Here is a 15,747-nt window from a genome sequence, read left to right as displayed (position 1 = left end):
TGTGCAAAGAGCTCAAGAATGACATTGAAGCCAAAAAACAATTTCCTTTAAAGACCCAAAAAAGGATTCACTTTCAGAAAGCTAATTTAAGGGTGTCACAAACCCACATCTGTGGCACAAAATTTCTCCCAGTGGTTTGCATTTTATTTTACCGGAAGCCATTCCATCAATATTTTTAGAAAAGTGGTAAGTTTGTATTAGTCTATTTAGGACACTAACTTGTCTAGGTAGGTGACACGCTGTTGTTGTTTAGTAGCTAAGTCATATCTGACTCTTTGTGACCCCAGGAATTGTAGCCCGCCAGACTCCTCTGTCCATGGAATTTCCCAGGCAAGAATACTGGAATGGGTTGCATTCCCTTCTTCAGGGGATCTTCCCAGCCCAGGGATTAAACCTGGTCTCCTTCACAGCAGGCAGATTTTTTGCCATCTGAGCCACCAGGGAAGCCCCAAGGGTCCATATACAAAGGGTTTTTTTTTTTTTTTTTTCATTATTTATTATAGGCAATTGCAGTTTCCATCACCATTTTCCAAACCTACCACCTGCTGGATTCATGACTTGCTAAAATTTGTGACTCAAAAGGAAGTATTCTGCCCCCTCTTCTAGCCAAGAGTTCTCTAAGTGTTTTCTCTGCATCTTATTCATAAAACTCACAGAGATCACACCCACATATTATAATCCACTAAGCTTAGAAGACACAAGAGAGACAATTAATGCACTAAACACTGAAAACAAGAAAACCATTTTCTTCAGCAATAACTTGCCAAAAACTTAACCGTAAGGCCCTAAGTGAGTTTGTTAAGCAGCAAATGTTCATCTCAAACATCCCTACTTCTTTGCTCCCTCCTCGGGTATGCCCTCTTCTCTTTCAGGATGTCCTGGGATGTCCAGATTTCTTATGAAATTTCCATCCTTTCATTCAAGTCAATTCTCCACAGAGAAAAAACAAGAAATTTATTCATGCTAAGTAATGAATCACCCATACATTTTGAATACTATGCCTTCCTGCCATCTGCGTCACAGCACGGAAACATTATATACAGAAAGGAAATCCCAGTCATTTAAAAACGGATGAGGAGTAAACAGAGGCGCCTTTAAATCAAGTCTTCACCAGCACACACTGGCTCCCTCAGAGTCCTTATTGTTGGTCTTGGAAAGCAACAGCTTCTTGTCATCTGGACAGAGTACAGGGTCGGGTTCAAGAAGCATTGACTACAATGAGGAGTTGGAAAGACACAACCGCAGGAAATAATCATGGGGAATTTGAAGGGGCACTGTCCTTGAGACACCTGTGCTTTCTCCTTTAGAAAACTGGAGGAGCCAGGAAGCGATTCAAACTGCAAGTGTGCATTTGTAAACAGCCTGATTAGGTTGTTGCCAGGGGAAAACCGTTCTGAAAACACCTCCACTTGAGAGTCTCCTAAATGGTGGTCCCTCTGCCAAGCATGGGGTAGAAGATTGGGAAGATGAACTGGGATACGACACACACAGACACAGTCAAGGTCATGCGGTCAGGAAGCCTGCGTTCCAGGGGAAAAGGTAACAAATAGTAAAGACAATTAGCAAGATGACTAACAGTTATCAAGTGGGGGAATATGGGGAGGCATGTCTTAGAAGAGGTGTAAGAAGAAACCTAAGCGTAAGAATGGGATAAGAATCTCAAAGCAAGTGAGGAAGGAGCTGGAGCATACGAAGAGGATACAGCAGAGATGCTGAGCCGGGGGATCCTAGGGCTTTCTGCTAAGACTAAGGGCCTACAACTCCATTCCCTGACATAAGGTATGCATTGTAACAGGAAAATATGCCTTTTATAGAAATTATCACAGTCAAACTCTTTTAGGCAGAAAATCCCTCTTTGCTCCTATAGTTAACTGTGCTATTTTAAGCATTGAGAAGAACTCTGTCAAGACTAGAGAAAAAGTTTGGAAGTCTCAATTACACTGACCCACAAAAGGTTTCCAGTCAGAGTTACACATGGCACTTTCTCACTTAGCCTGACGTTCTTAGCGGGAAACTTGCTCCCTGAAGTCAGGTACATTTCCAAAGAGTTTATCACTGAAAGTTTCCCCACACTGGCCAAACCCAAGATTAATGACAGAAGTTGAGTTTTTTTCCCCCCTTACTGTTACTCTGTAATACTTTTTAGTCTCTTGGTTTCTTTACTCTAAATATCACTTGTTATATACTATGCATGCATGTGCATGTGTGACCAAGTCCAGGCTTGCTCTGCTCCCCCCATGACAGGCCCGTGAATCCAAGAAATGAGATGCTGAGGCAAGGAAAACTACTTTATTCAGAAAGCAGCTGACTGAGAAAATGGCAAGTTAGCACCTCAGAATAACCATCTTATTGGGGTCTGGATGCCGGGTTCTTTTATAGATCAGAAGAGATGGAGGTAAGGAAGCAAAGTAAAAAGGCCATCAATCTGGCAATCCTCTCTTAGAATGGCAAACCAGAGGTAGGAGATGGGTTAATTCCTCCCTTCCTGACATCTACAGGTGGATAGGGTTCTGAACAAACATACTTTAGTTTAACAGTCAGGCAGAGGGGCAGGATTTTCTGAGGCAAACCATTCTGTGTGATTATAATAACAAAAGCAATGAAAAGCAAGTCAGAGAAATAGTTCCATCATGGGTTCCTCCCTCTAACACATGTGTAATAGTAAATGTGGTGGGCAGAACTCTGCAGTTTCAGGCCCTTGATATACACCCACAGTGTTCCAGTTATTCAATCAGCTCAAACCTACATGCTGCCTCAATGAGCTTTTGCAGATGTAATTAAGGACACAAATCATTGAACTTTAAGATAAACGATTATCCAAGTGGCCTGATTTAGCCACAAGATCCTTTTCACAGTGGTTTTCCCTGATTGATTCAGAAAGAAAATCAGAAATTCAAAGTGTGAGAAGGATCTCATGCATCGTTGCTGCTTGAAACAGCCATGTATTAAGATACTTGGAGAAATTCAGAGGCCTTTGAGAGATTGAGGGTGTGAAATGAAAATATCTCCTGCCATATTACTCAACAAGAAATGTCACAGCCTTCAGAGAGCTCTGGCCTCCAAATGTGAATGTGAGCTTCCCAAACTGAGATCCTCCCACCAACCACCACCACCATGGTGATTGTTGAGAAGCTGGGGGAATGAATGCAAGAAGCAAGGTGAATAAGAAAACAGGGTGGCCCCAGATCATGAGATGCATGTGAAAGGAATGGATTCAGTGATCCCAGAGGCTTGCATCTTCCCATATACAGAATGCTAAATTCCTTAACTTGATACCTGATCTTTGTTGTTCAGACTGCCTGCTCCCTTTATTACAGACTTGGGACACCTGATTTCCCCTCCTGCCTCCTTGGAGTTTTCGAGGTACTGAGATGCTGTCTTCTAGGTTTGGAGTCCTAAACACGCCTACCAAATGAAAGAACCCTCCACTTTCAGGATGTGAGTATATGTTTTTTAGTTGACAAGGGTAGTTTCCCACCAGTGTCTGGAAGGAAAATTGGAAACTCAACAATTAATAAACTTGACGGGGATGCCAACTTCAACCAATACCTTGACTGCAGCCCTAAGCAGAGACTGCATTGAAGCCATGCCCAGATTTCTGACCTACAAAACCTGTGAGCTATTAAATTTAGTGTTGTTAGCCACTAAATTTATTCTGATTTATTTTGAAACAATAGAAAACAAATACAGTGCAGAGGAAAGCAAGAAAAATGAGGAGAATCTCAAACTTCTTTTTGCCAAGAAGCTTGGCCCATAGTCTGTGGGGTCATCTTATGTGCAACACAATTTAGATAACTTATAGTCAATAATTTTCTGGTGTTTATCTGGTCTTTGGGCATGGTATGGGTAAAGGATGGGAAAGAAAGTACACTGTCTCTTTTCAGAACTGACTTCAATTTATGGTAAAAGCCAATCTGCCAAGAAAAAAATGCCAATATAGCGACAATATTCCAGAGAACAATACTAGCCAGCTCTAGCAGTACCAAATGTAAGAGGAAATAAAGAGAGACTAATTGGAGTTCATGAAGTCAGGAAAGCTACCTGCCTTGAGGATGAGTGTTTTTTATTGCCAGTAAAAAGATTCAGCTATGGGAAATTAGAAAAATAACAGAGAAGCAGGTTAAACAAGTCTTTGTTGCCCTCAAAAATCCCTGCCCTGACGTAAATTGTGCTCCCTTGGCCTCTCAAAGCAGTCACAGCAGGATGAAACCATATCGTATTCTTACTGCCAGGAAACTCGGGACAAACCATTAGCAAGCCATTCTTTTAAAACAGCTGCTATGCTTCCCAGTCTTTACAATTTTACTTAACTTCCAGGAAAAAAAAAACGAAACATATACAAGTCCACATCTTCCAAACGCCAATGTTTGGGCTTTTTGAAATGTTTAAGTAAATGTTAGAATAGTTTCAATAAAGGCATGCCCAACTCACCTACTTTAACCTACAGTGTTTATAAGTGTTTCTATATCACTGTATCACGTAAGGAATTGTTCTGGAGAAAAAAATATATATGTCACAATATATTCATATTTCAATGAAAATTTTTTAAATTGTAATATCTTGGTTCCACATGCTGAATTCTGTTATTTTAACCCTACCTCTTCTTATAAAACAGATTAGCTCGTGCATATATTCCCTGGTGGTTCAGATGGTAGAGAATCTGCCTGCAGTGCAGGAGACCTGGGTTCGATCCCTCTGTTGGGAAGATCCCCTGGAGAAGGGCATGGCAACCCACTCCAGTCTCGAGGGTTACAGTCCATGGGGTCGCAAAGAGTCAGACACGACTGAGCAGGAAGCACACAGCATGGACTTCTAGAGGTTCCAGACCACCTGACCTATTCGTCACCAGGGCCTTGGACAGGGAAGACAAATGAAGCCCAGGAGTCATCAGCAACTTTCCTATAAAACCACAGTGTCATAGATGACTGATTCATATCAATGTATAACAAAACCCACTGAAATGTTGTGAAGTAATTAGCCTCCAACTAATAAAAGAATAAATAAATAAATAAATAATGGAGATATAATTGCTATACAGCATTATGTAACTTTGAAGTGTACAACATGCTTATTTGGTACACATGTTGTATTGCAATATTATTACCACTGTAGCATTAGCTAACACCTTCATCACCTCACATAGTTATTATTTCTTTTTTCTGGTGAAAATATTTAAGATCTAGTCTTTCCACTTTGGACACTCGATTATGAGGAAAATTTTAGAGATATGGATAGTGGTTTATACTTAACAAAACATTGTTATTATTTTTAAAAATACTGAAAATAAGAACAAGTTGCAAAATAAGTTATGGCTTATCCATAGGATGAATATTATCATGACATTAAATAAATATTTTATTTTTGAAAAGCAAAAAAAGAAAGAAAGAAAAAAACCACAGTGTCAATGGCTGATGACAAAAACAATTTTAGGTGAAAAATTGTGTTTAAAGAAGCAGAGTAAAATTTCTGACCTCTGTGTTCTGTTTATACCTAAACACAACCTTTATCTGTTCCCAGCCTCTGGGCTTGGAGTAGAACTATATGGAAGGCAGGGGCCTCGCTCCAAAGTAGAAGAGAATCAAGGATCCCAGTTCCACCTGGGATCTACATTGGAGAAGAGTAGGCAAACTTTTTCTGTAAAGAATCAGACAGTAAATATTTTTGGTTTCCTAACCAAGAAACAAAAACACGGTATAAATTATTTATGCAATGAGAGAAAACTAATGTCCACAATGATGTTTTATGGATGAAACTCAAAGTATAATAGCAATTGAGCACAGTTTTTTGCTAGTATAGATCTACTACTAAAAAAAAAAGGAGTTATTTTGGAGGACAATAACATTTCACTTAATGAAGTTCACAGGTAAAAACGCTTCCCAGCTTGTAGGCCATTTAAAAACAAGTCAGTGAGCTGGATTTGACCTGTGGGCCATAGTCTACCCACCCCTGTTTCTGAGTGTGGTACCATGCAGTACTAACCAAAGGTCTTCCCATGTAGCTCGAGGGAAATTTGTGCCAGGTTTCCTAACAGAGGAGGCTTAAGATACAATATTTCTTAGGGAGATAAGCCCTTATTAATTTAAGGTTGATAAGCAAAAACAGCTTCCCAGGTGGCACAGTGGTAAAGAATCCATCTGCCAGTTCAGGAGACACAAGAGATGTGGGTTTGATCCCTGAGTTAGGAAGGTTCCCTGGAGTAGGAAATGGCAACCCCACTCCTGTCCTCCTTCCTGGAAAAGCCTCATGGACAGAGGAACCTGGTAGGCTACAGACTCATGGGGTCACAAAGAGCCATTCACGACTAAGTGACTGAACACACACACACACAGACACACAGACACAAGCAAAAATAGCAGTTGTAGTGCCACTGAAAGAGGTCACAGTCCTGCAAACTGGAAATGGAGCCAATGGAACAACAAGACCACCTTGAATCCTGATAAGAATATATGCGTGATGAAGGGGTCCTGGGACAATCAGGCCTTGGTTCAACCTCCTTTTGTGTAGATATTCTTAAGGTGAAGACCTCTCAAATTGTTCTTATGCCATACAATTATGTCCTGAATGCCTTCCTCCAAGGCAGAATGCCCTGTTCGAGGAAGGTCGTGTATTCACATTTTTATACCAATTATGTCAATTCTCGAACTTTGAACCTTTAATGCTGAGATCTTCCTGCTTGTCTCGAGTCGTATCTATTCTGTTTTAATTCTTTATAGGTGAACAACTTTCTAAGAAAGAAAGAATTGGTTCACCAGGTCAGGTACTTTTTAAAGCATTTTGGAATGAGGACCAGAGGACACCGTGGGATTTGGGAGAAGTGGGAATCCAGACAGGGAATGTTCATTTACCAGGCACACGTTTGCTGAATGGATGTTCCAGAATTCATGCATCATGCCATTAATGGACATGATATTGACGGGGTCCAAAATAGCTCTAGAGTCCAGTGGGGAGCTAAGATTGCAGAGCCAGAAAATTTGCTAAATAAAAGTGTCGGAAGATTTTACAGATAAATTCTCCTTCTAGCAGGAGTTCTTCTCATTACTGGAGCTGGCCAACGCAATGCAACTGCCACCATCCTCAAGAACAGTATTAGCTTTGAGAATATCTTTGGGGTCTCTGAGCAGTCACAGAACCTGTGTTCACTCAAGACTTTGGCTGCTGGATATAGAATGTGAACGGATCCTATAACTGACTCTGCATCACTTTCTCTGGCTCCCTCCTCCTAAACCTAACACATCCTTCTAGTATACGAGACTAGGAAAGCTTTGTCAAGAATGAAGTGTATGAGAATTCACTTGCCTCTTAACATGCAGGTGGTTTGCCTATGGCAATTTCATTGAGACAGTCAAAAGACACCAGGCTCATAGATCAAAGAGAAAAATCCTTATTACTCAGAGAAAAGAGCACAGGCTTCACCCTTTCCCACGTGGACGCTGCACACACAGCATGTCTGTGTCACAGATGAGTGACCCTTTGCTTATGAACCTCTGTTAGTTTATAACAAGCTACAGGCACACTGTGCTTCCCTGGTGGCACAGATGGTAAGAATCTGCTTGCAATGCAGGAGACCCAAGTTCGATCCCTGTGTCGGGAAGATCCCCTGGAGAAGGGAATGGCTACCCACTCCAGTATTCTTGCCTGGAGAATCCCATGGACAGAGGAGCCTGGTGGGCTACAATCCATGGAGTTACAAAGAGTCAGACATGACTGAGCAACTAAGACACACACAGGCAAGCTATTCAACCATTGCTCCAGAGGAAAACATGGCATTTATTAAGCTGAACAGTAAGCAAACCCATCCTCTGCTCCAGAGAGAGAAGCTCTATTTGGCAAGGCTTCTTGCTCTAAAGACATCTTTGAAAAAATCGCCAGGGATGACAAAAAGATCATCAGTGTCTCTGCAAAACTTTCAGAAATGTAAGAGACTCATAGAGAATTGTCAACCAACAGACCCAGGCTTCTTAAATTAATCAATGTTCGATTTATTCCTCTACTGAGCTTCCAGGTAATAAATAAATTATCTCTAACTAGTTCCTGCTTTCCCCTGTGTCCCATCATATTGATATTAGTTGATCAGTCAGAAAGGGAGCGACCACTTACTGAACATCACTTTAAGACATCTCTTTATTCCTATGCAGCGCAAGGTCTTTATGAGAAATGTTGAGTGAGTCATGATTTCTAACCACTCCAAAAACGGGTACCTGAGCCAAGCCACTCTGACTTCTTGGAATCAATTTTTGCTTACATCTCATTGACCAGCACTTAGTGACATAGCCTCGAATAACAGAGAAGGTTGAGAAATGAATCTATTGTCTGTAATAATATCAGGGTTGTGATACGAAGGAAGAAAATGAATATGGTTTGCAATTAACATCTCTGACACAGGAGGAAATTTTTAAAAGCTAGCAGGATGGTGCCTTTCGGGGAAATTATCCTGTTGGTACAAAGCTAGCTTTCCCCAAAAGAGGAATTGGGTATTCCTGTTGTGCTAAGTAATTATTTAACTAAAGCTCCAAAAGTTAGAAAATTAAGTTATATCATGCTTACTCATTCCATTAAATGAAAAAATGTTTACTTTTACTTTAGCATTTTAATGTCCCATTATGTGATAACTACCATGTAACAGCCATCTGAGAGAAAAAAAAAAAAAAAATTTCTTTAAATTAAAGCAAAATCAATAATTTTTTAGATTATGCTCCTGGAATCAAGATTGCCAGGAGAAATACCAACCTCAGATATGCAGATGATACCACTCTAATGGCAGAAAACAAAGAGGAACTAAAGAACCTCTTGACCGAAGGTTAAAGAAGTGAGTGAAAAGCTGGTTCAAAACTCAACATTAACAAAACTAAAATCATAGCATCTGGTCCGATCACTTCATGGCAAATAGAAGGGGAAAAAGTGGAAACAGTGACAAATTTTATTTTCTTGGGCTCCAAAATCATTGCAGATGGTGTCTGCCACCATGAAATTAAAACAAACTTGCTTCGCGGAGTAAAAGCCATGACAAACCTAGACAATGTATTAAAAAGCAGAGACATCACTTTGCCCACAAAGGTCCATACAAACCTATCGTTTTTTCCAGTAGTCATGTATGGATGTGAGAGTTGGACCATAAAGAAGACTGAGTCCCAAAGAATTGATGCTTTTGAACTGTGGTGTTGGTGAAGACTCTTGAGAGAGTCCCTTGGACAGCAAGGAGTTGAAACCAGTCAATCCTAAAGGGCATGAAAATGTGCTTGAAAGTGAAATCACTCAGTCGTGTCTGACTCTTTGCAACCCCATGGACTGTAGCTCACCAGGCTCCTCCATCCATGGGATTTTCCAGGCAATAGTACTGGAGTGGGTTGCCATTTCCTTCTCTGGGGGATCTTCCCGATCCAGGGATCAAACCCAGGTGTCCCAAATTGTGGACAGACATTTTACCATCTGAACCACCAGGGAAGTCTACCAAGGACATCAACCCTGAATATTCATTGGAAGGACTGATGCTGAAGCTGAAGCTCCAATACTTTGGGCACCTGATGAGAAGAGCCAACTCATTGGAAAAGACCCTGATGCTGAGAAAGACTGAAGGCAGGAGGAAAAGGGGGCGACAGAGGATGAGATGGTTGGATGGCATCACCGACTCAATGGACATGAGTTTGAGTAAACTCCGGGAGTTGGTGATGGACAAGGAGGCCTGGCTTGCTGCAGTCCATGGGGTCACAAAGAATTGGACACGACTGAGCTAATGAACTGAACTGAACTGAACTTATATGCATCAAGCAAAATGCCAGGCTGAAGATAGTGAAGGACAGGGAAGCCTTTGTGAATGACCTGAGAACAGAAATTAACTTTGGTATTTTTGGGGGTTCAAAGACTGGGGATATCAACAGGACCCTCCTATGATCATTATTATCAGGACATCTATTACTGAATTTACATAATTACTGGGGTGGTTGACAATCTAATAAAAAGCTGAATATTTTCTTTTCAAGAATTCAACGTGTGTAACTCTGCCAGATGAGGTGGAAAATTGTGCCTCTATTATTGTTGTCAGAGAATCCAGTGACATTCATGCTCATCAATGGGCTGAATAGTTCAAGACCACTAGAAAATGAGAAAAAATTATTAATTATTAACCTAAAAAAGATCTCAGAAAAGAATTAAACTCTGGGGGATATATATAAGTATATGTGACATGAAATAAAATAATGGTATTTGAGGAATAGTCATCAAAGTTGCAACATTTATCAGACAAAGGCAAAGGAGACTATGTAAATTTCACTCTTGATCAGAGTCAGTTGGATGAATTCTTTTAGGAAAATGGTGGTATGGAGAAAAACAATACATTTCGGTCTAACTTAGAATTGAGGTTGACAAATGTGATCATAATTTAGGGGCAGCAGAGAGGGATTTAGATGTACAAGTAAAATAATTTGGGGTCAAGGTTGATTCAAATTTTTAGAAATAAACTGTAGAATTACACTTACATAACAAACGAATGTTTGTAAAGGTCTGTGGATAAATACACTTCAATGTGAGTCAAATACATTTCTTCCAACAATTCTTCCAGTGCAGGGAGAAAAAAAAAAAAATGGGTTTAAGACTCTAAAAATCAGATGTAAGACATAATAAAGTGAACATTTAGGTAATGCGGATCTGTGTGTTCACAAACTTGAACTCTATATACTTAAGATCTTTATAAATAAAGTCATTGTTCTAAATCCGGATCTTCTCTCAGATGCATTGGACAGAGCACATACACCTCCTTAATTTTCTTGAACTGGTAGAAGCACTTGTAGCTATTGAAGAAAAGACAATTTGGGGAGTGGTTACATCCATGTATGAGGATTCCAAAGACATGACTTTGAATTCAGGCCCTCCAATCTGTTAGATAGGTGCCTTTGCACAAGTTTATAAAACCCTCTGAGTTTAAATTTCTTTATCTCTTTACCTATATAGCATATATCACTAAAGGATATTGATGTGATAAGTGTTAGCAGGTTTGATATCAGCCAGAGTTCCAGGAAACAAATGGCAAACTCCAACAGGGTCATTGAGAAAATTTAAGTGAAGGGACTACTTACAAACAGTTCACTTCAACTCAATCACTCAGTCATCCAACTCTGCGACCCCATGGACTGAAGCACGCCAGGCTTCTCTGTCCATCACCAACTCCCAGAGCTTGCTCAAACTCATAGCCATTGAGTTGGTGATGCCATCCAACCATCTCATCCTCTGTCAACCCCTTCTCCTCCTGCCTTCAATCTTTCCCAGCATCAGTGGTCAGGGTTAAAAGAAATCACAAAAGAACACAGAAACATCCCAAGCAAGAGAAATGAAAAGTTATTTTAACCGAACTGAAGTGGAAAGTAAGGGCACAGTTACCAGAACCCAGCAAGCTGTGGCTTCTGTTGTAGGTATAGGAGGGACTATTTGTCTCAAAACTGGTAGTCTGCAATAGACATGAAAAATGGTGTTATCCTGCATCCCAGCAGGCAGATGGCTGAGGGAGTTAGCATCTCATCACTTCTTCTACCATCTTTAGGTCTCTCACCAGAAGCTCCCATTGGCTGTGTTCAACCAGAAATCGGAAACAAGGGTACTCAATGCTTTATCCATCATAGAAGTCATAGGAGAGAAGAAAGAGAAACAAATTACAATAGCTGGCCCAATTCTAAAGAAGTTTTGTTGTCCCCAGCTAATAGATGCTATTAAGAGCAGAGTCCACCACTAGATGGAGGAGAGTAAATAGACTATACCAATATGGCAGCCATTGTGTCCCCAACACACCCAAACACTTGGCCTGTGCCACACACACATTTCACACTCAAGCGTTTGGAAGAAATCACCAAGATGCATACAAACTGAGAGAAGGGGAGAAGGTAGAGAAGTGTTTGGTTAGGGTCCCCTCTGTCTTGGGTGCAATCTCCTATTTTAAGAAGGCAACAAGACCTAGACAATTATAAACTTGGATGATTGCTTAGCAAGTTGTCAATGGAGTAAACACCATGACTGTCTGTGTATTGTTTGTTTTGTAACATCGGCTGGTTTTTTCCAAGTATAGCTTCCCTTTCTTAAGCACTTATTATGTCCCAAGCAATAAGTAATCTGTGTATTTTTTCCCTGTTGTTTGTTCTTTAGTTGCTAAGTTGTATCCAACTATTTTGCAATCCCATGGACTTCAGCCCAATAGGCACCTCTGTCCATGAGATTTCCCAGGCAAGAATACTAGAGTGGATTGCCATTTCCTTTCCAGGGGATCTTCCTGACCTAGGATCACACTTGAGTCCCTTGCATTGGCAGGTGGATTCTTAACCACCTGAAAGCCCAATTTTTTTCCTTTGTCCTCATAAATGCCATATTAAGTAAAGTTAAGTCTGGCTCAGTTTCAAAATAAAACACACTTGGCTGCCATTAAAGCCATATGCTTCACTTGAAGGTTGTTAGACTGAATCAAGGCCCAAGCAAATTATCAGCCTTCCACCCACCCTACAAAGGACTGATTTTTCCGAAGACACAGTGAATTTGGTTATAAAATGTAGCTGATATCTACTCTGTCCACAAAGCCAATGTCATCACACCAGATTGTAGTTGCAGGAATCTCTCTTTTTTTTTTTTTTCATTCCTCAATTCATTTTACTTATGAAACATTAACTCAATCCTGATCCTGTCCCAGGAGGTGTTGGGCCCTGGAGGCCAACCCCCCAAAGATAAATGTGTCTCAAGTCCTGTTTTATAGAGGGGCTCAAGCCTGAGAGAAACCACATGTGCAAAAGAGTAGTATGTAAGTCACTGTTGGGACAGGTTCTGAGGTTATTCCCCAGGTCCACATCCCTCACTCCCACACACAGATGCAGTGGCATGACCTGAGCTCTACCTTGGTCTTAAATTTAGCATCACACATTATATTCGGCTCTGTTTGTTGCAAGTAATGAAAGTCCTATGCAAATTATGACTGGAAGAGGAATTCATAACTCACTCAGCTAGAAATACCATCGGTGAGCTCATGAGATGGAAGGACCACCCGCAGGAACTGAGACGCTTTCAGCATCCACTTTCTTACTCCAGTTTTGAATGGCTTCTTTCTGCAGGTAGTTCCTCCCCACCTAGCAGGGGACACATTTGCCTGCAACCTAATTCCACATACTCCCAGATGAAAGCGAAAGATTTCCCTCTAAATGTACATATGTTAACTGAAAAAAGAAAAATTACTCTAGTTGGCCTTACAAGGGACATATTGAAACCCCTAGACTATGTGTTTGGGCAGTGTCTGGGTGACATGGACCAGAGACCTGCAGAAGGTTGAGAGGCAAGGCAGAATGGGCTGGTCAGGGCACATGACCAGAAGCAAGAAGCAGGTACTCTGAGAATAGCCCACTAAGATCACTCAATGTCTGAAAGGCATTCTGCTATATAAATGTTTTGCAAAATGAAACATTATCTGTTAGTTCATCATGACTCACATTTTGTCCCTTAGACAAAAGTCTGGAAAGTGGTAGAAAATAGAAAGATTGAAAACCTATTTTAGGGATAAAACATACTAAAATAGGAAGGCGTGATCTGTTGCCACTTTTGCTAAAATCACTTCAATAAGAAGAATTCTATGACTTCCCAGGTGGCTCAGTGGTAAAAAAAAATTTGCATGCATTGTAGGAGACCCATTAGTGATGCAGGTTCAATCCCTAGGTAGGGAAGATCCCCGGGAGGAGGAAATGGCAACCCACTCCAGTTTTTGTGCCTGGAGAAGTCCATGGACAGAGGAGCCTGGCGGGCTACAGTCCACGGGGTCACAAAGAGTCGGACACGACTGAAGTGATTCAGCATGCACACGTGCCTAAGATCAAATGTGCTTTCACTCTCGTCTGTTTCTACACCAGCATGTAGACTATGCCCACCTCTTAGATTTTGTGAACCAGAGGCTCCGCTCTGTTTTACTCCCTTGGACTTGGAGGCATCAGCAATTGCAAAGGTCTCTGGTATTTTTCTCTGTGCAAAAGCTCTGTACAACACCGCTATGGAAGACAGATAACCAACAAAGACCTTCTGCAGAACAGGGAACGCTGCTCCAGGTTAGGGGATAGCCTGGGTGGGAGAGGAATCTGGGGGGAATGGATACATGTATAAGTATGGCTGAGCCCCTTTGCTATTCACCTGAAACTAGCACACCATTGCTAACTGGCTGTACTCCAATATAAAATAAAAACTTTTAAAAATAAAGGTTATATATGCAGGAAATAAAGCTCTGGACACTATGTGGAAGGAACTCAGTTTGGACTATATCCCTACAGTCACAGGGCCTTTCCTGCCCGAGGGTCGGGGAGGGGAGAGATGATCAAAGGACAGGATTGGTGGTGACAGAGCTCAGAGCAATCGCAACATGCTCTTCACCATTTAGCTTTCTGCTTTCCATTCCTGTATAGATCTATCTCCACTACTACTTATGTTACAGAAATACAAATGTGCTTATAATTCCCTTGGATGGTTTTTAATGTGAGTTAGCTCATTAATAAACCACGTATTTCCTTTCTCTCTCCATCATTACATAACATATGCAGCACATGAATCAAAATAGAAACATTTGTGAAGATGTGACTTAATCATTTATACTTTATTTCTCATTGAAACACAGCTATCCCATTTCTGTCCTTAAAAATGTGCAATATTGAAAATAGAAAGAAAAGAATGTACAGGAAAGGAAGCATGACTTTTTTTTATTATTATTTGCATTTCTGGATCTCTTATCATTCTCATCAACCTACCAGACCTTGGTTTACATAACTGTTTTGTAATACCAGCATCTCCTGCTCCCTAATGATAACTATTCATCTCCTATCTTCTGATCTCTTCTAACCTGCCATTTTGCAACCAAGCAGGACTAGAGACTATAAATGACTTGTGATATAACTTAACAAAGAATCCAGGAACATCCTGGAGGAGCCCAGTGCTCACTGAAACTAACAGTGTTTGTATATTTGAGCTCTCTTTCAGTGTAAGCCATAATCTTTGGAATCTCTTAGACCTAGTCTAATTTTTTCACACTATAAAGGCTTTGTTCATCAGAGAGAGCACAGTTTATAATACCCAGAAAAGAATTTTTAAAATAAAAATAAACAGCAAGGAAGGAGTATGGGGCACATGCGCAGTCATAGTTCAGAAAAGGGGAACCACACTGGAGTCACAGCACAAATGAGGTCATTGTGGTACCAGGCCCGTAAGAGTCAGCACACTCAAGGTGGTAGCCACCAGCCCTTGATCAGCAATTTCCAGTTACTCAGAGTCATGGCCAAGGGCAGAAGATAGAGCATGAAACACATCAGCAAGAAGTCAGAAGCAGAAAAATGGAAAATGCTTAAAAAAAAAAAAAAAAAAAAGACTCAACTTGGAAATCAGGGATAAACCAGGAACACAGGTCACAGCTGGGAGAAATGAAGCTAAAAGTGGAGAAGACATGGAGGAGCTGAGTCACAGGCCAAGGAACAAAAGCCAGGGCACAGAGCATGGAACACCGTGAGTCAGTCATCCTCTGGATAATGAGCGAGGAAAGAGCTGCCCTTGGGAGGTGCTGGATGGCTTTGCCTCCAAGTCTTAACTTAGCAATGGCCTGGGACTTCTTTGGAGCCTGCCATCTGACATTTAAGGGTCTAGTGGACACAAGGACCCGCATAGAGGTAGCTTTCAAAGAATTCTGATCCCACCAAAATGAAGGACGGGGTATTATTCCAAAAAGTGTTCATGTAATAAACAAGGTCAGAAAGCAGACAT

Source organism: Cervus elaphus, chromosome 31 (genome assembly GCF_910594005.1).
Source record: "Cervus elaphus chromosome 31, mCerEla1.1, whole genome shotgun sequence".
In the NCBI taxonomy this organism is placed as follows: Eukaryota; Metazoa; Chordata; class Mammalia; order Artiodactyla; family Cervidae; genus Cervus; species Cervus elaphus.
Note: the sequence above shows the minus strand (reverse complement) of the source record.